Here is a 24,412-nt window from a genome sequence, read left to right as displayed (position 1 = left end):
CTATCCAAAAAAAAAAAAAAAAACTGAGAACAGAATATTCACCCCTGGAAGAAACACATCTATCTGGAAAGATAATTTGGTCATCTGTCCTGTTCATCACTCCTGGGTTTCTGGGAAACAAGAAAATGACTGCTCTTCTTCCCTGATTAAAAAAAAAAAGTTCTAATAGCTGATAATTCTACAAGTTTTAGTTTCAAAGGAATTTCAGTAATGTGCAAGTAAGTAACAAGAATTCTTATCTCAATTAGGTGAATTATCACAAATGGTTAGTATTTCTGACTAACAAGAAAAGCCAGTAAGTATGTGCACATTTAAAACGTATGTCAAGGAAATGAGAATGTAGGAAGAAAAGTGAATCTCCCTTAGAACTGGAAGGCCCACTCCCCTCAAAAGACCAGCTGAGATCTGATCCCTTCCAAGTTGACTCCTTCGTAACTTCTTGCCACTGGTGGCAGCTCCCATTTTCTCTTAACTGTGACCCCTCAAAATACGAGTTTTCCAAATTTATCCAAGTGGTTTGATTATTCTTTCTCATGTTTGGGGCTGCAGAAAAACAACAACTAAAACTAAAAAGTGAAGCCCTAATAAATTATTTATTCTCAGGGGAAAAATGCAAAAATGAGAATTACTGTAAATTCTCACAGTTGATATTCCCCATCAATAAGCTTTCTACAATGGTTTCACTGTAGGTTTCATGATTTTCAAACAACAAGAATAATAAAATATCAGAGTTCCCAAAAATAACTAACCCCTCAGTGACTCATACAGAAATTCGGTGAAATACACCAAATTAAAAGGCCAGAATGGTTTCAACATCATAAACAAACACTTAAAATAAGTAAAGATGAAGAAAACCAGAGACAAATTACCATCATTACACCTATTTATTAGCTGTAGACAGAATTCACAAGAGCTCATGATGGCTGGGGCTCCAAACAGAAAGCTGCCTAAAACAGTTATAAAACTCCAGGTTAAATAACAAACCAAGAATACATCCACACTAGCCATCTCTAAAGTCCTTCCTCTTTTTGACATTTTTAAATTCAGAATGTAATCCTGGCAAAGAAACAGTGAGAACTGTCCTCGACCTCATGGCCTTCATATGTACTCTATTAAGCCTGATTTACTCTGAGGGGGGAAAAAAAGGCAGAACAAAAAAACTCTTAATAGGTAGACAGTAACCTTATGTAAATGTCCCAATGATAGGGATAGAGGAGGATAATGAAATAGTTACTTTAAAAGTCCCACTAAGGGATTAAAGACAGAAAGGGAATGTTAAGGGAGCTTGGGAGACCATCCTAAGCTAATGACCACTCAAGAAAAGAATCCAGTAACCCGGCAACAATCTTCACTACCTGGAAGGAAGAGCAGGCGCACTGGAGCTCGCGGCACACCCAAGCCGCAAGTCCTGAAAGCTGAAACACAGGACGGTAGATGTGAGGCCTGGATCTTGTCACATGACGACAGGCAGTTAACAGTCCTTCAAGAGTTGCGTTTCTGCTTTTGCCCAAGCCAGGAAGATACGTGAAGGGGGAAAAAACTAGGTGAAAGGGGACATTATACCGAAACCTAAGATGAATTACTGTATTTCAGTATATGCTACCATTCTTTTGCTAATATACATATGACTTAAGCAGCACCATGTAGTTCCAGTTTGGGATGGTTATGTACACACTGCTGTATTTAAAATGGATAACCAACAAGGACCTACTGTATAGCACAGGAAACTCTGTTCAATGTTATGTGGCAGCCGAGACGGGACAGAAGTTTAGGGGAGAATGGGTCCATGTACATGTATGGCTGAGTCCCTTCATTGTTCACTTGAAATCATCACAACATCGTCAATCAGCTATACTTCAATATAAAATAAAAAGTTTTAAAGAAATAATTAAAAAAAAAAAAAAGACAGGGGGTTTGAGTCCCACTGTCAGGGATCATCAGGGATCACGGATTCAAGTCCCATCCAAGAAGGGCTGTGGTTTCACCAATGTCCTAGTATTAATACGCAAAAGTTACCAGACCTATACAACAAATCCCGTAAGACAAAGTCCTACAAAATTTAAAAGCTGCATGCTGTGAAAACAAAGTCCAAACTAAAAGGCTTCTAAGCATACCACCCCAATTTATATATGTTTACTTGTAAATTATATACTTCTTCAGGTGGCACTAAAGGTAAAGAACCTGCATGCCAATGCAGGAGACATAAGAGAAACAGGTTTGATTCCTGGTCGGGAAGATTCCCTGGAGGAGGGCATGGCTACCCACTCCAGTATTCTTGCCTGGAGAATCCCAGGGACAGAGGAGCCTGGCGGGCTACAGTCCATGGGTCACAAAGAGTCAGACACGACTGAAGTGGCTTAGCATGCACACACACAACTCACTGTGAAAACTGTTTGTGCACTTCATAAAAATATACAGAAACAGAACATTTAAAGAATGAGATACAAATGAAGCTTTTACTATTTTCTTCTCACCCAACTCCCAATGCACTGTTTTATCTACCCTATGGGTATGTGTACTCTTTTGGAAATACCTACAAGAAAACACAGAAACCAGAATGAGGCGCGTAATGAGCTGCCTTTACACTGCCTTGGAGTCCATTCAAATTATGAGAGCACTGATGACTGAGTATCTTCTCCAACTCAAGATGCTTGCTTTCTGCCCTTTCTGAAACCTTTAGTATCACCTCCATCAGAAGAAAGAGGGCAAGAGATGGACAAGGAGGCAAAATAGCATGTACAGAGGCCACTGCTTAAGAGCACTAATGAGGAACTCTAATAAAACTCAGATTAAATTAAGTGTGCATGTCTGCCCTGCCACTGCTGACTTTCACCTAGCCTGGTACACTTGCTGCCCTTGCTTCAGACCATCATGCAGGGCAAGCAGTGTGATCAATCACCTCCAGCACCACCCAGCAGAAGGCAGGCTGGCCCCACCACACCATCTGTACATGCACCTGCTCTCAGCAGCACTGGCTGCTCGGGTCTGCTGGCCCAGAGATGCCCTGGCCCGGAGGGGCACCACTGTGAACTCATATTTTCAGCAGAAACAAGTCCAAAAATGCAGGAAGAAAGCTGGAGATAGAGAAAGACAAGAGACGGAATAATGAATGGCAGCTTACAAATGAGAGCTACAAAACCTCTTAGGAGCTAGGTCATACAGCATTTTACCCACCCACAGTCCCTAAAGATTTTTTTAAGCAGTACTGCCCACTCCCTTGGATATTTCCTACTTTTAAAAAAAGTCTAGTAATACAGGAGTAATACAGTATTTGTTGCATGACGTATACATTTCATCTTATTTGAAAAATATATTTATCATTATGTATGAGCAAAATAGTTATTAATATAATATATCATAATCTCTATTTCCTATTTTTGTACACCAATGAAAGTACTCAAACAGACCATGGTGGATACATAGGAAAAATAGCAAAAAACGATCTACAAAACCTTCTCCCAAGATCTGAATGTTAAATTCACTGTCTTGATTACTGTCTAAATGGGCTCCCCTGGTAGCTCAGATGGTAAAGAATCTGCCTGCAATTCAAGAGACCCAGGTTCACTCCTTGGGTCGGGAAGATCCCCTGGAGGAGGAAATGGCAACCCACTACAGTATTCTTGCCTGGAGAATTCCATGGACAGAGGAACCTGACGGGCTACAGTCCATGAGATCACAAAGAGACATGACTGAGCAACTAACACTTTCACTTTCACTGTCTTTAAGAGCACAGTAAAGCAACCCTGACTTTCAAAGTTCTCCTATAGCTGATTCTCAATATACAAAGAAGCTCACATGAGCATACTTGAAAAACAAAGTCTGTAATTAAAGACAGAGTAAACGGTAACTAATCCAAATACATTAAAAATAGTCAATTCCATTCATAATCAATGAAACGCATATTAAAACAAGGAACTATCATCCGAATCCCCATTAAATTAGCAAAGTCAAAAGGTGTAATTCTAAAAGAACATGAGGGAGAAATGTGCCTCTTTCACTGCTGGACAGGAAGCTGATTCATACACTTTTTCCAGAGAACAATGTGACAACATGTACCTGGAGTTTTTAAAATACTGTTTTCACCCAAAATTATACCTTTGCACATACAAGCTACATTAAAAATATACACAATAGCCAGCCAGCAATGAACCCAAAGACTTACACCCGAGATGTTCATTTCTTTCATGTTTATATACATGTATTGGACGTACTGGACAAATTGGATGAAGTTTAAGCATCAAAGAATGTACATAAACTGTAATATATCCATAACATGAAATATTACACAGCCATTGAAAACTCGTATCAATCAAGTAATAAACTTGAGTCTTTAAGTAGGACACAAAAATAGCACAAAACAATTTCATCTCTATGAAAGAGGAACGCATGCAGATAAAGACTGGAGAGTCACAGAGCCGCATGCCAAGTGCACAAAGGAACACAAGCAGCTCTGAAACTGCATTTTCTAAACATTCTACAATCTGCTGCTAACCTTATTTTTTAAATAATCGGGAAGAAAAATAGTTTGAAAAGTCTATGGATCAACAACCAATGATATTGGAAGATCGTAAAGGCACAGATGGTATGGCACGGCCAGGACCAGAGTTGCCTGAGGGATGTGGCCTGCAGTGTCATCATTGCTGGAAAGGATCTGTACTGTCCACTCCATCCTCGCCAGGCCTCCAAGCACCCGCCTGGCTCTGCAGTGCATGAGAAAGGAAGGAGGCCTAGAATCCAGAGAAGTGCTTTCCTCCTCCTACAGCCCTGCAATTTCCCACCAGCGCCCTCTACTGACTGCAGCAGCTAACACAAGAACTATTATTACCGGGTCCAGTTCCAGTTCCACAAAGCAAGACAGAGAAGGCTGGACTAGGGGCTGAGAGACGGTAAACTGAGAGCTGGCACACTGTCTCTCCTATCAAATAAAGACAGGACTCTCCCTTATTCATTTGTGGGTCCCTGGCCCCTAATACAATGCCTGTTGAAAAGTAGGAATTTAAGACATGGAAAGAAAACAGAATTTAGACCCAGGCAAACACTTGGTTCAAGCCTGTCCGGTCAAAGGCCGGGGACAACACACAACTTAGCAGCAGGAAAGCACTGATTTCCCCAACTCCTGGGAGCACAGGACTGTGGCTGCCTAGAACCATTTCTGACTCCAGGTCACACTTAGGAGTTGTTACTGTAACACCTTCCTATGTTCCTTATAGGGATTCATCTACAAAAGAGAGGCCATCCTGCAAAAGAACTGTGAGTGCATTCAGGACGACACTGAACAACTGAGGCAAAGCAGGCCAATAGGAAAGAGGCCTAGTCTAAAGACCCACCCAAAGTGACGCAACAAACAGAACCGAAGTCATGGATCCTTCCCGACCTGTTTCTCATTTTTCATAAAATGCTGGTTGTTCATCTCAGACATGAAAAACTTTAGTATCATTGATATCCAAAACTGTTACTTTTTTGTCTTAAAATTACATCCTGATGTCAGAAAACTTAGAGATAAAACAAAATACCTCTTTACAAGCTAGCAAAAAAGAAATATGGGTTTAAGTTTTGCCCTATTATCAAAAACCTCACCTTGCTGAACAGAACCATCATTAAGTTGTCCTTTTCAAGGTTTTTTAAGGCTCAAGATTTGATCCAAAAGTGCCCTGTCCAGCCAGATTCCTACATAAAGCACACATGTGTGTGTGCTCGGTTGCTCTGTCATGTTCGACTCTTTGTAACCCCAGGGACTGCAGTCTGCCACGCTCTCTTGTCCATGGGATTTTCCAGGCAAGAATACTGAAGTGGGTAGCCATTTCCTCCTCCAGGGGATCTTCTCGACCCAAGGATCAAACCTGAGTCTTCTGCATCTCCTGCATTAGCAGGTGGAACTAACACTGAGCCACCTGGAAGCCCCACAGAACGCTACATGCAGAAAGTAAAGATTTTCTTTCAATCAGAATAAAGAAAATCGCAGATGTAGACAGTGACAGACAACATTCAGTCTTAATGAAGTCTTGCTTACTGAGAGAACAATTCGAGGCAAGTGACAACTTGTCTAGTCTTAACCATCTTATAAAAAAAAAAAAAAAAAAGACTAGTCCTAGAATAGTAGTGCTTTGAGCAATAAAGATAAAAAAAATCAAACACTGCTAACAGTACTGTCAGGAAATTCACTCTCAGTTTTCCTTAATTTGGCATATATTTATAGCAAAACTAACTTCAAATATAATGTTATAGCTTTAAAAACTACTAACACATGGGAGTCTACAATCATTACAAAATAAAGTTTTTCTTAAAATAGCAACATAATTGATAATGTCCTTGTATCCTAAGATGTTCTTCCAATAAATTTCAGAAGGAACATTCATTTATCTTTCAGAAACTATACAATTATGCCAGAACCTCCCTCTAAAACCATTCAACACAAAACAGACCCAGACTCAAAGCCCTCCCCTAAAGATGCTTATCTATAGCTGAGGACAGGGTCCATGCTCCAGTTTCCAGAACCCTGAACAATGTGTAAGACATAAGGGATGATATTTGCTGGAGAAATAGCTAAAAGGGTCTCTCCACATAGATGTCTAACACACAAGGTGGCCCAGTTGTGGATAACAATGCCACTCATTTTATCTCATAGTCACTATTACTAACGAAAGAATAATTCAACTTATTCTTATTCACTGCTACTGGTTATAATGAACCCTTTGTCAGCTGGTTCCAGACAGAACAAAATACTATCCGCATATAATTTCCATTCCTAGTAATAATCTAGGTCTTGCCTGAAGAGGGCTGGAAATGGAATGGCAGAAGGAGGAATGGCAATGGCAATTTAACACACAGGTTTTTTTTTAAGTGTTTTTCTGCTATGTTTCAAATATTTTTCTCTTACTATGAATAAATAATCTAGAATTCATTTGAGATCTAGATTAAAAGTTAGTCTTTCAAAAGCCTTCCCAACTCGTTCACCCCAAAATGATTCCACCTAACTATAAAGAACCATTCTAAAACTAATAAAAGTGCAATAGGGAATAATTAAGAAATGCAGTAAATCAATCAGCACCAAAAAAAATGAGATAAAGAAGCTAAAAAAAAAAAGCAAGTCGAAGAGAAAGTGGTGGAATTAGAGAACAGGAAATGTGAATAACATTCATAAAACTGGATTCCGAAAGAAGATTAAAAAAAAAAAAAAAGATAGAGCCAATATTTAAAATTAGAACCCAAGAAAACTTTCCAGAAATAAACGAAGATCTGAGTCTACATATTGAAATTCTTCCAATACCTAGGAGAGTTAACATGGAACAATCCCCTGGATAAACCTTAGTAAACTCTTGCTGCTGCTGCTAAGTCACGTCAGTCGTGTCCGACTCTGTGTGACCCCATAGACGGTACCCAACAGGCTCCCCTGTGCCTGGGATTCTCCAGGCAAGAACACTGGAATGGGTTGCCATTTCCTTCTCCAACGCATGAAAGTGAAGTCACTCAGTCATATCCAACTCTTAGCGACCCCATGGACTACAACCTACCACACTCCTCCATCCATGGGATTCTCCAGGCAAGAGTACTGGAGTGGGTTGCCACTGCCTTCTCTGGAGTAAACTCTTAGGCTTTAAAATAAAGATACTCAAGGACCACAGGCACAAAAAAAAAAAAAAAAAAAAACAATGAACAGAGGCAAGCAAATCTGACTGACATCAGAGTTTCTAAAACACAAGGCATGGCAACAGTAGAGCAGCTTTTTGTTTTTGTTTTTATAGAAATTCAATGAAAGAAAGTATGAATAATGGATTTTACATCCAGTCAAGCTGTCCTTCAAATATCAATGCTATATAAAAAGTCTTAAACATAATAGGAATTCATAATCCTTTCTTGAAGAATCTACTACAAAACAAGCTTATTAATGCAACCAACCAATGACTAGGGAAATTTCAGAGAAACAGAATGGTAAGTCCATTCATACAAATAACTGTAAATCTGAAACTAAAATAAAAGTGAGAACATTAATCTTTGAAAGCTGAAGATTAATGTACAAATGTTGTAAGTTGTAACAAAGTACAAATGGTGCAAAAAAAATCTGAAGAAAAGGGAGAGGAAGTGACTAAGTAAACTAAGTCCACTGAATGCAAAACGTCAGAAGTTAAACTCTAGCGCTGAATAGATGGTAAATGACTCAACAGGTGAAAGAGGAATACAATCATCCAAACAGGACAGAGACAAACGTAACTACTGAAGTAAAAATACAAATGTTCTTAATTATCATTTAATCTAAGGACAACAGTATATCTCATAGAGAAACATAACAAATATAAAACAATATACATATATAAAGAGAATCACAAAATATCACCACGGAGATGAGACACAAATATATCAGTCATATCAACAAATACAAAGGAGCTTGGCTTTCTTTATTAAAAAAAAAAGATTTTAAATTTGGCTTACAAATGTTCTATACACAAGAGACAAAGTGAAGCAGAGTAGTTCAGAATGGTTAAATTAAAGGGATAGACAAAGGTATAAAAAGAGCAAAGTAGAATTCAAGCCACAAGGGTTAAATATGAAAAGAACACTTTAATTCTAAAGCCACAACTGACAACAGAATTATAAGACTTAGAAATATTCATGGATCAAATAGTGCTGGAACCACACTTATAAAATAAAGAGGTTGAGTCTGAAAGGATTTTAATCTCAATGGAACTAGAGGATATGAAACGGAGAATCTCACAAATGTGCCATCAGAAGAAAGAACCTTAAAAACAAAGAGACTGTCTTTTTTTTTTGAAGTGTACTTTGGTAACTAATACCTATGTATGCACTTACCTTTCAGCCTAGCCATGTCTACTTGAGAAATTAATCCTGAAGATAAACTTCCAATAATACAAATATATATATGCAAAAGTTTAGTCACTACAGCACTATTTGGAGCTACAAAATATTAGAAACAATGTAAATGTGCACATCTCTGAAAGTGGCTGAAAATACAGCCACTCGAAGTGCTACTCAGCCATAAGAAAGGATGATCTCTATCAACTCAAGCAGAGTTTCCAGCCTCTATTACCAAAAAAGGGTAAAGAATAGAGAAATCTCTAGAATACGCTATCATTTAAATTAGAGGGAGATTTCTAAAACTTACATGGATTCCGCATACAGAATTCTGTATATTTATTCTGTGGAATAATGACCCACAGAGTAAATAACCATGAGTCAAAACTGATATAAATAAATGATTAAATAGATGGGGGAGAAAACTGTTACCCTCATCGTAAAAGTCCAATTAATAAATGTAAAAGACATGATGGAAATAGAAAAATCAAGACTTGACTTGCGCTTATATGTACAAAAACAAAGAAGAAACCAGAAGCTAATGGAGACAGGTGGGAACAGGATGGAAAGAAGAGAAGAACGGGGATGATAAACAGCATAAGTTGCCAGTGATGCTTCTGAGTAAACCTTATACTTTTTAACACACATACAAATACTGGATATAGAAAAAGCAGAAGAACCAGAGATCAAATTGCCAACATCCACTGGATTATTGAAAAGGCAAGAGAGTTCCAGAAAAACATCTACTTCTGCTTTATTGACTATGCCAAAGCCTTTGACTGTGTGGATCACAACAAACTGTGGACAATTCTGAAAGAGATGGGAATACCAGACCACCTGACCTGCCTCTTGAGAAATCGGTATGCAGGTCAAGAAGCAACAGTTAGAACTGGACATGGAACAACAGACTGGTTCCAAATCAGGAAAGGAGTACATCAAGGCTGTATATTGTCACCCCGCTTATTTAACTTATATGCAGAGTACATCATGAGAAACGCTGGGCTGGAGGAAGCACAAGCTGGAATCAAGACTGCCGAGAGAAATATCAATAACCTCAGATATGCAGATGACACCACCCTTAAGGCAGAAAGTGAAAAGGAACTAAAGAGCCTCTTGATGAAAGTGAAAAAGGAGAGTGAAAAAGTTGACTTAAAACTCAACAGTCAGAAAACTAAGATCATGGCATCTGGTCCCATCACTTTATGGCAAATAGATGGGGAAACAGTGGAAACAGTGTCAGACTTTACTTTTTTGGGCTCCAAAATCACTTCAGATGGTAACTGCAGCCATGAAATTCAAAGACACTTACTCCTTGGAAGGAAAGTTATGACCAATCTAGACAGCATATTAAAAAGCAGAGACATTACTTTGCCAACAAAGGTCTATCTAGTAAAAGCTATGGTTTCTCCAGTAGTCATGTATGGATGTGAGAGTTGGACTATAAAGAAAGTTGAGCGCCAAAGAATTGATGCTTTTGAACTGTGGTGTTGCAGAAGACTCTTGAGAGTTCCCTTAGACTGCAAGGAGATCAAACCAGTCCATCCTAAAGGAGATCAGACCTGAATATTCATTAGAAGGACTGATGCTGAAGCTGAAACTCCAACACTTTGGCCACCTGATGTGAAGAGCTGACTCATTTGAAAAGACCCTGATACTGGGAAAGATTGAAGGCGGGAGGATAAGGGGATGACAGAGGATGAGAGCTGCAGTCCATGGAGTCTCAGAGTCGGACACAACTGAGCAACTGAACTGAACTGACATATACACAGATATAAATATGTGCGTACAAATATACATTTCCTAGCCCTGTCCACAGTTTACAGTGCCTAATTGCAATGATATCCCAGTAACAAGGAGCATACCTATTTCTCAGAGGTTTCTTTATATCCCTCACCAATGAAAGAAACCAGAGCTCCTGGGAGAAATGGCTCAAATCAAGACCAAAGCAAGAAGAGCACAAGAGAAGCCTGGATTCTCATGGCATTGGGAAGTAGCCAACTTAGAGTGTCCATTGGCCGAATCCAGACAATTTGAGCAGCAAAATAATGATAGCAAGGAATTATGTCTAAGATTAAAATAAATAACCTTGACTCTGTGTGTGCTCAATCATGTCCAACTCTTTGTGACCCATGGACTGTAGCCCACCAGGCTCCTCTGTCCATGAGACTTTTCCAGGCAAGAATACTGGAGTGGGTTGCCATTTCCCTCCTCCAAAGGATCTTCTTGATCCAGGGATTGAACATGCATCTCCTGTGTCTCCTGCATTGCAGGTGGATTCTTTACTGCTTGAGCCATCAATAGACAGATGGGAGGAGGAAAGAGTCAGCTGTTTCTTACAGCAAGATTGCAATTAATTACCAAAGAATGCATGATGGCTACAGAAAAATCATCACTTGAAAAGTAACACAGTATTAATTGTTATATGCAAAAATAATCAATGAAGGCAAAAATTAATGGTGAAAACATGAGAAACAGGATACATGCATAATACCAAAGTATCACAAAATACTCATTCATTCCAAAGGTGTAGATAGTAACTATAGTGCAGAAAGCCGAAAGCCACCACCTTAAGCAGATAAATTTAATACCCAGCTACTATATGTCAAAGTTAACAACAACAAAAAAAGATTTAACAATGCCCTGAGTCTTCTTAGTATGACACACTGAGAAGGACGCGTACCTATCACTTTCTGTATTCTTGACAAAACGCGTAACATCTGAATCCGATCATGAGGAAATACTAGGAAAGCTCAAATTAGGCAACGTTCCACAACAAAGGTCACCAGTACTCTTCAAAAGTGTCAATGTCATAAACGACAGACTGAGGAACTGTCCTATATTGGACAATGTAGGATCCTAAACTGAATCCTGAACCTGAAAAGCACAAAATTTTGAATGAAGTCTGAACAACAGTTCATGGTATTGTCAATACCATGAACTTATTTATGGTATTTTATTTATAATAATAAATTTATTATAATTTATTGTCATTTATCAATAAATTAATAATCAATATTAATTTCCTGGTTTGATCACTGAATTATGGTAATGTAAGATATTTAAACATTACAGGAAGCTGAGTGAAAGGTCCGTAGGAAATCTCTGCACTGTTATGCAACTTTTGAGTATTACATTATTTCAAGATGCAAATGAATACAAAAGTTTAATATTCTACAAAATGCCAATCAAAGCATGTTTATAAACAATATTTTTAATAGCCAGTTATTAGGGAAAAACCTAAATGTCCATCAATAGATGAGCAAATACTATTTCATGTATATAAAATAGAACATTTATGAATCCATAAATGAACAAGAGCACAAAGAATTAGTCTATGAATCTCTGCAGGGACACCAAGACACTGTTGCAGAATGTTAAAGTCACAATCTGGAATGGGAACTGGATATTCAACTTTCCTCTAATAATAATCAATGGCACCTACAGAAATCCAACAAGTATTATAGAACTCTTCCCTTTGGTTAGCTTTTCACTGGTTTGTATATAATTCTCCATTTTCAAATTAAATGTAAAACACTAAACCTCCATCTGAGAACAAGAAGCATTGTTGTCAGATGAAACAAACTTTTCAGAATTATATAAAAATACTGTTTTCAAGCAGTTAATTATATAATGGATTTAAATCTCAACCTGTCCTCCAATTGTTTAAGACCTTCTATGATAAATTTTAAACTCTGTTTTTGTTTTCCGTCTAAACTTTTCCAAAACTTTTCTAAACCAGGTTTACTTGTTGTCACAAAACAAAGTATCAGAACAATGAGATACATACTTTCCTTATAAATCCATTTCAAATATGGTCACTGCAGTTCTTAAGAAAGTATGTGAAAATTCCCATTTTGCTATTGTTATTATTTCTGAAATAGCACAGGGTAACCAAAAAGACAAAAAGTTCTCAAACATCAACTATGTTGTTTCTTAAATATTCTGAATAAAGTAAACAGGAGTGAGAGGGTCCATTGGTTCACAAATGTGCTAAGAATGTCACACAATATTCCAGATGAGGAAGATAAATAAAACACGTATCCTGCCTCAAAGATTACAACCTGTGGCAGAGGTATCAAGACACAGTAAGTATTCTCCCTTTCTTCAGTACTAACAGAACCCCAATTCTGCTGGGAGCAAAAACAAAACTGATATGTAGTAAAAGTTTTAGCCACAGTCGTGTCCAACGCTTGGACTGTAGTCCGCCTGGCTCCTCTGTCCATGGAATTCTCCAGGCAAGAACTGAAATCAAATGAAAATACACTGCATTTCCTAGCCTCCCTTACAAATAGAGGTGGTCATGTGATATGGCTCCAGCCAACAGGTGCAAACACAAGGTTTTGTGTGAGACTTCCCAAGAAGCTTCTTTAAAAAAGGGACAAACTCAGCTGGCATTGGAGAAGGCAATGGCATCCCAGTCCAGTACTCTTGCCTGGAAAATCCCATGGACAGAGGAGCCTGGGGGGCTGCAGTCCATGGGGTCGCTAGGAGTCAGACACGACTGAGCGACTTCACTTTCACTTTTCACTTTCATGCACTGGAGAAGGAAATGGCAACCCACTCCAGTGTTCTTGCCTGGAGAATCTCAGGGACGGGGAAGCCTGGTGGGCTGCCGTCTATGGGGTCGCACAGAGTCGGACACGACTGAAGTGACTTAGCAGCAGCAGCTGGCACTGTCCCTTTTCATAGTTCCTCCTCTTTGTAAAGTACATACAATGCCTGAAGAGTAGCAACCATTTTACATCATAATGGAAAGAGCAGCAGAACTTTAGAGACTCAGATCTCAACATCCTTGAGTTGGTAAACTAAAGCCAGCAACTTCCTAACTATAGACTTTGTATTATATAAAGAAAAATAAAACCCCCAAGAGGAGCCTGGTGGGCTACCGTCTATGGGGTCGCACAGAGTCGGACACGACTGAAGTGACTTAGCAGCAGCAGCAATCTTACTTAAGCTTCTATTTTTAGGGTCTTCTATGACATGCACCTGAACTTAATTTCTAAGTAATGCAATCTAATAGGAAAGAGATACAGAAAAAGTTCCATGAAAAGCTACAAAGGAAGACATTTGTTCTGACAGAGGCAGGGAGTGGAGTAGGTCAGGAGAAAAAGAAAAAAAAACAAAAAACAAAAATAGCCAACATACCAAGAAAGCAAACACACGGGTATTTTCATTCATTTGTTCAACTATTATTGTCAACCAGTGTATGAGGTGCTGGGATACACATAAAAGACACAGTGGCTGGGTTACAGACAAAGATATGATTAAAATTCGGGATTATTTATAGGGGGCAGCCACACACAGCTGTGTCAGATTGTGTCTACAAAAATTGTTATCTTTTCCTAATACCCTCAGTGGTACCATCCACTCAAAGTCTGTGCTCAAAAGTGCACCTTAAGGACTGCCCTCAGCCCTGGGGCTATAAAACCAGTAATAGAGAAGCTAAACATAGGGTACTTTGGATAGAATGTGCATCCACAGATGAGACCACTCACTAAAGGCAGAGTTGCACTTCAGCTGACGATTTTATGTATCCTTCACTGCACTCCATCCAGTTTTCCATGGTCACTGACAACCAAGTCTTAATGTAGTCTAAAATTCAAAGTAACTATTTTAATAGGACCCAGAGGACACCTAAACCTAATTGTAACCACAAGGGATAGAAACAGTTAATATTTAATATTTTAGTATCTTCTCCTATGGGTTTAAAAGTCATACTTTTCATTTATTATCAGCTAATAAACAATACTACTGAGTGACCAAAACTTCAGAAAGATTATGTTTTTCACACTTAGAGCATACAAGAAGGAGAAGAAAAAAAACACAAGCATCTTTTTTTCTCTCCTGTTGCATAAACACATACACACCAAGAATAAGTAGAATGTCTTTCAAACCAAAACAATAGGAAATCACTCTTGGCTGAAAGCACAGGCTTAGATCATGTTGATTTCATCTTTAATCCTGCTGAAGCAAGTTTCTGCATGCTTTCTGGGCCTCCACCTACAGAGATGTTAGGACAGCAGCCAACACATATATTTAATTACGTAAGTATTCAATGCTATCAGCCAGCTGTTGCCAGTACATAATACACTGACCTCTTTCACTTACTCTCCTGTTTAAAACGGCAAACACAAAGCAACTGTTGCTGTAACAGTAATCATGAAATATGCAAAATACTATTCTCCAAAAACATGTTAGGTAGCTATGAAACTCAGCTTTGCATTTTAAAATGATTTACTACATCTAAACTGTTTTTTCTGTTCCTGATTTGCAAATTAAGTAACTAATCTTTCAACTGTAAATTTAACTATTCCTTTTCTGTTTGTTTGAAGTTAACCAGGACTTCAATCCTAAAATATACTTTCTCTTTTATGCCCCATCAAATTTCTCACTGGGATTTGTCACGTACCAATTTCCCCATACTCCCATTCATCTCCAGGCTTTTCCATGGATAGGGGACACACAACTAAAGCCTGTAACAGGAAATGGGTCCAAATCTGCCCTGAATTATTTACGTCTCACCCTTCACTTTAGGAATCAACAGAGAGCTCTTCATTTATGTTTCCAGAAAGCATGTTCATTCAATACCATCATTAACCCCAGACTAGCTGACGGGGGAGAAAAACAATACAAAGTCCTAGCAACAACAGAAAGTAGACTAAACAGATCCATGACTTAAGACCTGAATAATATGAATTCACATATGGTAGACAGTAAGAAGATCTAACACATAAACAGCAACTTATCCAGAGAAATTTGGCTTGCATCAAACCAGCTTTCAATTCGATGAAAAACTCAGTGCCAAATACTTACCAGGCACCGTTCTAGAAACTAAAGATCCCTCAGTAAACAAGACACATCACTGTCCGCATAGATCTTACTGTTCCACTCCTCTCACAAAGATCCTGCATCAAGTCAGCCTCCCCAAAACATCTACTTCTTCCCCCACAACAGTCATGTTGATTTTTTTTTCCTCCCACTTTGGGGTTTTTAATATTTTGTTCATTCATTGAAACTGGACAACTTGATACTCAAATATAAAGTTATATAATTAATAATATACTTAATATAACACAAAATAATATATTAGCAATGACTTGTTGATGCCCTGACAGCAGAATGATGCCAAGCACTCTTCCCCCAAAAGGAAGAATCAATCGATTTAACCTAATTGTACAAATACATGTTGAGTACAACTATGTGTCTATAACAAGGACAAATACTACCTGTTTTTTATCTACCCTTTCCTACCCTCTGACTTGAGATGAGAAGCTTCAATTAAATCAATGGCCAAGATTCTGAAGCAGGCCCAGCTTGCTTCATGTGGCAGGAAGAACAGGGTCCTGCCACTCAGAGTTGAGCTTTCTGCCAACATGACCAAGCGAAACTTCAAGAAGGAAGAATTCTCACTCCTTTCACTACCTCCCTCTGGGAAGAACTGTGGACTCATTGTGACAAGCATGTTTCTTATCTCATTTAGGACAACAAGGGAGCAGGTTTCTTCCTAGTTTATAAGCAAAACATAAAAAGCAAAATGCCATGATTCCTTAAAAAGAGAGCCCTTTCGTACAGTCTTGCAACTTAGAAAGTTCTTTCCCCTTGTAGCAAATAAAAGCCTGTGTCTCCAAGGGAGTCACAGTGGTCTTGGGAGTCTCCGAACAGCTGACAAGCAAGTCTTACTCTATTGATGGTATCTGTTTCCCAAGAAAAAGAAAATCACTATATGGTGGAGTTAGAGGGTCAAAGACTTCATAAAAAACGATTTTCCTGAGGTCAATAACCTGACTTAAAGACCACAATCTAGCAGAGAGCCAAATATGTAAACAAATAATAAAATGTAATACGCAACAATAGATTGTTTGTCTGGGATGAAGCAGCAGCACAAAGCAGAAGGCGATTACCTCTGTGGACCCTAGAGGTGAAGGGTGGGTGGCAGCAGGAAGATAATCTTACACCGAATTACCTCTGATAGGAGTACCACAAGATGACTAGGTTGCCAAGTAGGATTGCGTGGGGTGCATAAGAGAGAGGAGAAGAGAGTATCACATGCACGCATTTGTGGGGGAAGAACAGCACACTCTAAGGAAGAAGAAAAACATATGCAAACACATTATGTGTCTGGAAAATCATACAAGTTTGGCAGGAAGTAAAATTCTATGGAGAAGTAGAAAGAACAGAGGAAATGGAGGCAGGCAAGGAACAGATTTTTTTTTTTTTTTTTTTTTTTGAGGCTAATTACTTTACAATATTGTATTGGTTTTGCCATACATTGTCATGAAACCGCCACGGGTGCACATGTGTTCCCCATCCTGAACCCCCCTCCCACATCCCTCTTCATCCCATCCCTCTGGGTCAGCCCCGAGCACCTTGCATTGAATCTGGACTGGCAATTTGTTTCACATATGATAATATACATGTTTCAATGCCATTCTCCCAAACCATCCCACCCTCTCCCTCTCCCACAGAGTCCAAAAGACTGTTCAATACATCTGTGTTTCTTTTGCTGTCTCGCATACAGGGTTATCGTTACCATCTTTCTAAATTCCATATATATGCGTTAGTATACCACATTGGTGTTTTTCTTTCTGGCTTACTTCACTTTGTATAATAGGCTCCAGTTTCACCCACTTCATTAGAACTGATTCAAATGTATTCTTTTTAATGGCTGAGTAATACTCCATTGTGTAATACTCCATGTACCACAGCTTTCTTATCCATGCATCTGCTGATGGGCATCTAGGTTGCTTCCATGTCCTGGCTACTATCAACAGTGCTGCGATGAACATTGGGGTACACGTGTCTCAATTCTGGTTTCCTTGGTGTGTATGCCCAGCAATGGGATCACTGGGTCATATGGCAGTTCAGTTTCCAGTTTTTTAAGGAATTTCCATACTGTTCTCCATAGTGGCTGTACTAGTTTGCATTCCCACCAACAGTGTAAGAGGGTTCCCTTTTCTCCACACAGATTATTTTTAAATACCTTGTTAAAACAAGAAATTCTATCTTTATTCTGTAGCTGAGAAGGAACCGTTACAGAGTGTGAAGGACAGGAAAGCATGAGCTGGAACATAATTAAAGCTGAGAACAGGCTCAACTTCTGCTGTAATATTAAGAGCAAGAAACACGGAGGACCGTTACTAAGACATTAGCAACAGGGATGGAGAGAAAAGATTAAATTTAATGTGTCCAGTTCGTGGCAATTTGATGAAACATGAGAACATACTGGTTCACTGCAAATTCCAAGAAGCACAATAAACACTAAATAGCCCTGGGCAAAAGCAAAGAGAAGAAAGAAGTTGAAGGGAGGAAGAGAAGGGCATTTCAGAAGGAGAATCAATTCTAAAGGATAGGGAAAATTGGGAAGGGAAAGAAGGAGTCAAAGAAAACTCCCAGACTCTCTGATCAGTGACTTGTAACCCAACAAGACAGGGAATAGGAACGCTGCTGGAGAAAAGGTGAGGCAGATACTGGAGAGGTTCTGACACAATGATTTAAAGTGTCAACGGGGCATCTAAAGGAAGAAGTCCAGAAAGGAGCTGGACATACAAGCTTGGTTCTTGGAAGGGGAGACCAGGGTCAGGAACAGAAATTTGGGAGTCATCAGCACACAGATAGTATCTCAACAGTAGAAGTAGATGAGAAATAGTAGGAGGAAATGTAAGCTCATGTTAAAAATAGCACTGCTTTGAGAAAAACAGTCACATTAGACAAAACTTGAGCAACAATACATATTAGGTCAAACAGTACAATATTTTGAACTAACACTCCATATTGAGGGAAACCTTTAAGGCGGGAAAGGAGAGCTGGAACCATGAGACTGTGAGTCGTACAAGCAAACAATGATTCACTTTCTGTGGCTGACACTTGAAACAATAACATAAAACTGATACTGAACTAAAGTCACTTCATACAATCAGAAAAGCCAAAATTAAACGTTTAAAGAAAAAATCCACAGCCTACAGCATTAAAAAAAAAAAAAAAAGTAAGTTTAACAAAACAGTGTTATCTAACCTGTTTCTTGCAAACGGCCAAACTAAAAGCTAGTATTTTTATCTCCCAATGCCAATTTTTTTAGTTAAAAAAAGACTGCCTGATTACTAACAAATCTAGTTAAAATAGAACCAGTTTTTTTTTTCTTTCTTTAAACTGTGTAAGTACTAATTGAAAACGAAAGCATTTCTGTTCTTAATAAGTCAGCTTTTTTGAAGGCAATTTATTTTACAAATTCAAGTTGAAATAATATTCTGATGTGTCCCCCAACTTTAACTTACGATAAGGAAGTTCACTACATCCACATAAAGCCAAAAATATTTTCAGAATAGGAATGAAGTTCCAATAATTTGTTTGATCAACAAGATGCTGTTTCTAAAAAGAACTTTCCTTTAAACTGAAGATATCATACAAAGCAGGTTACCCTCTGTCTCAAAACACACTTTCATCTTGGTCCATTTCTCCTTATATTTCCATGGTTCTTTCCAGTAATGTCACTTAGATATCTAAACCATCCCTTTAGCATTACCATTTATTTCTTCAGGCAAAGGTGGTTCAAAGAACTCGTGACTTGTCTATCTACTATCAGTATGGCTAAACCACAGTGCCCATTTGGGTTAATAACGCACAAGGTCAAACAGAGGTTGACAGTCCATGATCAAAGCAAGCTGGCTATTCTTTCTGTCATTTATATAGAACACACAAGACGTGTTTATTTTCACCAGCCTCTGAATGACCTCCTTTAGGTGGCATGGAAAAGATCCCACATTTCTATAAAGCATGAACCAAAGGAGTTTTCTTATTTGATACTCTCATTAAGAGGAAATTCTAATTTTTTTTAAACTTTTGATCTTTTTCGTTTACTCAAGAGCCCCTCAAGTTAAAGGCCATATTGTCTAAATCAAATTGGTATACTGGATAAAAACAAGGACAGGGCAACTGGCAAGGGCTCAAGAGGAAAGAGTATGCATGAAACAGCCTGCCATCACAAAACGTGGGGCTCATTAGCGATTTTTTCAAAATTAGTAAAGGCAAAATAGCATTTAAGATTTCAGAGTTCAAAAGGCAGACAAAAAAATCATTCTTAACTCTTTTTACTACTTAAAACTCCTACTCTTTTATCAATCTGAGTATCAATAATACAAACACTGCAAAACCTTAGTGATTAGATCAACTAGTAGAAAGTATTGAGCCGTAGAGCCTACAGATGAACAGACATGCATTTTCATCCCAACTATGTTATTTTGACTAGGTTAAGAAATTACTTAAGGACACATGATTTATTATCAGCACCAGTATATAAAATCAAATTTTCCAAATAATTTTATGCCAATATGCTCTGCAACAAAGGTTAAATAATACTCCCAATATTTTTTATACTGTGATGCTGCAAACCTAATCCTTTTGACCACCACCACCAAGAGAAAAGAAAAAGGCCATGGCTGCCTTGTCACATATTTGCAGTTCTAAGATCTTAATCAAGACTGCATTAATCACATAAAAGATAGTAAAGCTCTCACAGTTTTCTTTCTTTTCTTCTGTGAAAACAAGAGGGTCTACTGTCGGGTAGCTCAAGAGATAAAATGATTTGATAACAGACAAACTACTCTTAAATATCAAGATTACACTGGGAGCGAAACAAAAGCAGATGATCAGAAATGATGACAAACACCCAGACATAAGTGGCAAAGTGAAGCAATCATCATTCGTGGTGCCTTCAGACTAGAGAAATATAGCCCCCCACCCATTCAATAAAGGGTGAGTTCGAGCATAAGGGATTAGGTGCAGCTGAACAAGGAGAAATGCAACACCCTACCAGGCGCTGTGCTGCACTGAGTCACTCAGTAGTGGCCGACTCTTTGCAGCCCCATGGACTATAGCCCACCAGGCTCCCCTCTCCACGGGCATCTCCAGGCAAGAGTACTAGAGTGGGTAACCATTCCCTCTCCCAGGGGATCTTCCCCACCCAGGGATAAAACTGAGGTCTCCCACATTGCAGGTGGATTTTTTACCATCTGAGCCACAAGGGAAGCCCTGATAGTGCTCTCCTTGCATTTAAACGTTGCCTCACTATCATGAGAAGAAAACAATGCATCTAGTGAGCAGGCTGAAGGGAAAGGATGGAGCCAGAGCCAGACAGAAGACAAACATGTAGCGTGACTGAAGGTATAATAAAGTTTCTGAACTATTTATCTTTGTTTTGCTTTGTTAGGAGACAGTGATGAAAGAGGGGAAAACATTTAAATAAAGTGAAATGCTTGACAAAAGTAGGTAATCTTTCACTGAAAGTCTTTACATATATAAATGTCACTTGAATTGGATGTTTTCTCAATGTTAATTGTTAATGTGCCTTCTACAGGATTATATTTATTCTGGAAACAAACCCAACGTTAGCTTAGGTGTTACGTTAACAAGAGCTAGTTGTGATTATCAAAAGCCTTCAAAGCCATTAAAAAAAAATACTTAATCACCTTTAATACTGTTTTTAAATTTTCTCTCAATCAAGGGGAACAGTGCATTAAAGGAACCTGCGCTGGCTACCACTAGCTTTGTAGTATTAAAATGACAAACACATCTTAAGTGATTACCTCACTTAATCAAACACCGTATCATTATCTTGAACCACTTTCACAACAGTTTATATAAGAAAACCCACTGACACGAGTTATATTTGACTTTTTAAGTAAACTTGTACAAACAGTCTAGAAGTGTATCCATTAATTACATTATAACATTGATAATCACAGAAACTTAGTTCTCTGAGTTTAGAGGCTATCAGTAGCACTAAAATATCTTTTTATCTTATGCCTTTCCCGTGCAGAAAAAAGTAGATCATGTGGAACATGACAGACATCTCACAGAATAAAAAGCATTCTTTGAAAACAAGCAGCACCTGGCAAATTTCATGCTCTGCTCTTGTTTTAACTCTACCTTCTTCTGGTCCTAACCACAGCCCTAACTCCTTAGTTCCTTCCCACCATTGTTCAGATAGCAAGTCTTCTCTGCTCATTCCATAGTTACTGAGTTGAGAACACCATCACATTCAAAGGTCACTTCTATGGAAATACAAAAGCTGTATCTCAAGTGTTGTCTGATAATCTGCCCCAAATCTACAACTGCTTACCTGACGTCTTTACCTGGAAAGCATAGAATTAAATTTAACAACTCACAGACTGTAGTGAGACTGCCTATGCTAATATCCCACCTCCACCATTTATGAACTCAAGGGCTTTAGAGAACTTCATCTTCAAAACAGATGCTGCTTCCTCCGTAAAACAGAAATAAAAGTGAAAACTACAATTCATTGGAAGACTGTAAGAATTAAATTAGATAATATCCAATTGCTGTAAAGCACCTTGAACAGTGCCTGCCATACAAAAGACACTTGATAAAGATCAAATATTATCCATTACTTTATTATAATATTTAGCCGTAACTTCGCATTTTCAAAACTAAAACATGGCTTCCTTCAAATTGAAGAACAAAAAGGCACTAGAGCTATCAAACGTTTAGGCCTAATATAAATCTATACTAATTACGACTATGTAGAATAAGCACCAACACAAAGAAATAAATCCATTACACTCAACACTGTACCAAGGGACAGACACAAATATCTATGGACAATGAGCCTATGACAAAGTGGGTAATAAATAAATAAAAGGAGAGGGGGCAGGCTTTTTTAAAAAAATAATAAATGATACTGGAAAAGTTGGTGTTTATGCAAAAAAAAAATAAATAAAATGGGACCCCTTCCTGGTACCATACCAAGAGAAAAAAAAAAATCAGTTCCACATGAATTATAAAATGAATTTAAGAATTAAAAACCACAAAATTTTTAGAAGAAAATACAAAGAATATCTTTAGAGTAGGGGAAAGACATTTTAAAGAATACAAGCACAGACCCAAAGGCAAAGACAGAAAATTTTAAGCCAGAATTTCTCTTCAGCTTGAGATACTGTTAAAGAAAGTGAAAGATAAGCCACAGCTGATAGGAGCAACAGATGCAATACATAAGGGTTAGTACACAGAATGCACTGAATGTATTCCCACAAATAAAAAGACAAGTATCAGAAAAAAATACTTTAAAAGCATTTCACACACGTACACACACACACAAAATTCAAATGGCAAACATACAAAAAGATCCTCAACATCACTAGTAATCATAGAAACAAATTAAGACCACATTGAAATACCATCTCCACCACCAGATTGGCAGAAATTTACAACCCTGACCATATCAAGTATTAGCTAGAATGGAGAACAACCACACACATCCATGACTGGTGGGAATGAGGTTCAGTATATCCGTCAGGGAAAAAGTTCAGCATCACCTAAAAGTTTGAATATGCACACACCTGTGACCCAATAATTCAATTCCCAGGTACATATCCTAAAATAACTTTCGCACGGCTGCACTGGAAAATGTTCAAAATATTCAGAGCACCAATGCTCATAAAAGCAAAACAGGGAAAACTCAAAACTCTTTCAATAATAAAATGAAGAAACTATGACAAATTCACTCAGTAAGATACTACAAATGGCCAGGGTTATTTTACATCCATCAACGTGGATAAATCTAAAAGCAAAATGGTAGAGAAAAGAAGCAAGTTCAGAACACAAACAGTGTAAGTCCAATAAACAAAGCTTAAAACAGGGAAAAACTAATTAAACACATTGTTTACAGATATATTTAGCAGATGATAAATAAAAGGAAGGGGATGACTCACACAAGTCAGGATAAAGATTACATCTTGAGGATATGACTGAAAGAGGGACACGGAGCAGTTACCTAAGGTCTTAGTAACGCCTTATTTCTTAGGCTGGATGGTGGATGCATAAGTGTTACATTTGTTACCCTTATTTAAACTGTACATGTTTCATAAACTCATTTATGTATGACATATTTCACAATAAAACCAATGTGGTGGGGACTGAATTTGAGAGTGAACTCAGGAAATGAAGAATCTTAAGTTTCTCAGGAAAGGCAAGAAGAAAAACAAGATGATAGCTAAAAGGGGTGCATGGGGCTGAGTAGACCTGAGTGTGTTTATAGGTCAATGCAAAGGCACCAATGGGGTTGGAGAGGTTGAAAATAGAGGTGAATGAGAATATAAATTTATAGAATGAAGGTTCTAAGAAGGTGGGTGGAATAAGATTCAGAGATGTGAAAAAAAGAATATTTCTTTCACTGTAAGTTGAAGAACAATTCAATAACCATGGATTACATGCCCCCTCCCCCAGTAAACTGCAATTTCCTTGATGGCCAGGCATTATTAGCACTTAGAACAGCACTAACAGGCAGGCAAGAGCGAAGAGGTAAGGACTGCTTTGGGCAGTTTCAAAAAGTAGGGACTGGATTCCCTGAGAAAACTATGTTATTAATACTTAACAGATACTCAAAACACCTATTAGTCATCTTTATATATACTCAAACATCTATTAGAAAAGTCTACATTCAAGTTTTGCTCTTTATCAGATAAAATCAAAACAGTATAATTATAAAAGTCCAACTCATACTTTTATTGATAACATTCTGAGTATTTGTAATGTTAGTAATCTTTCAAAAGCTATTTTCCAGAAATTCTTACAACACTTAGAAAAGATGAAG

The 24,412-nt window shown here is 38.1% G+C and overlaps 1 protein-coding gene across 3 annotated transcripts in view; it reads right to left on the bottom strand.

Moving 5' to 3' along the window:
- The window catches only part of CDKAL1 (CDK5 regulatory subunit associated protein 1 like 1), a 634,266-nt gene that overhangs the window by 507,653 nt on the left and 102,201 nt on the right, over positions 1-24,412 (bottom strand). The gene's annotated exons all lie outside the window — the stretch shown is intronic.

Source organism: Bos mutus, chromosome 23 (genome assembly GCF_027580195.1).
Source record: "Bos mutus isolate GX-2022 chromosome 23, NWIPB_WYAK_1.1, whole genome shotgun sequence".
Taxonomy (NCBI): Eukaryota; Metazoa; Chordata; class Mammalia; order Artiodactyla; family Bovidae; genus Bos; species Bos mutus.
Note: the sequence above shows the minus strand (reverse complement) of the source record. Positions and strands in the feature narration are given on the sequence as shown.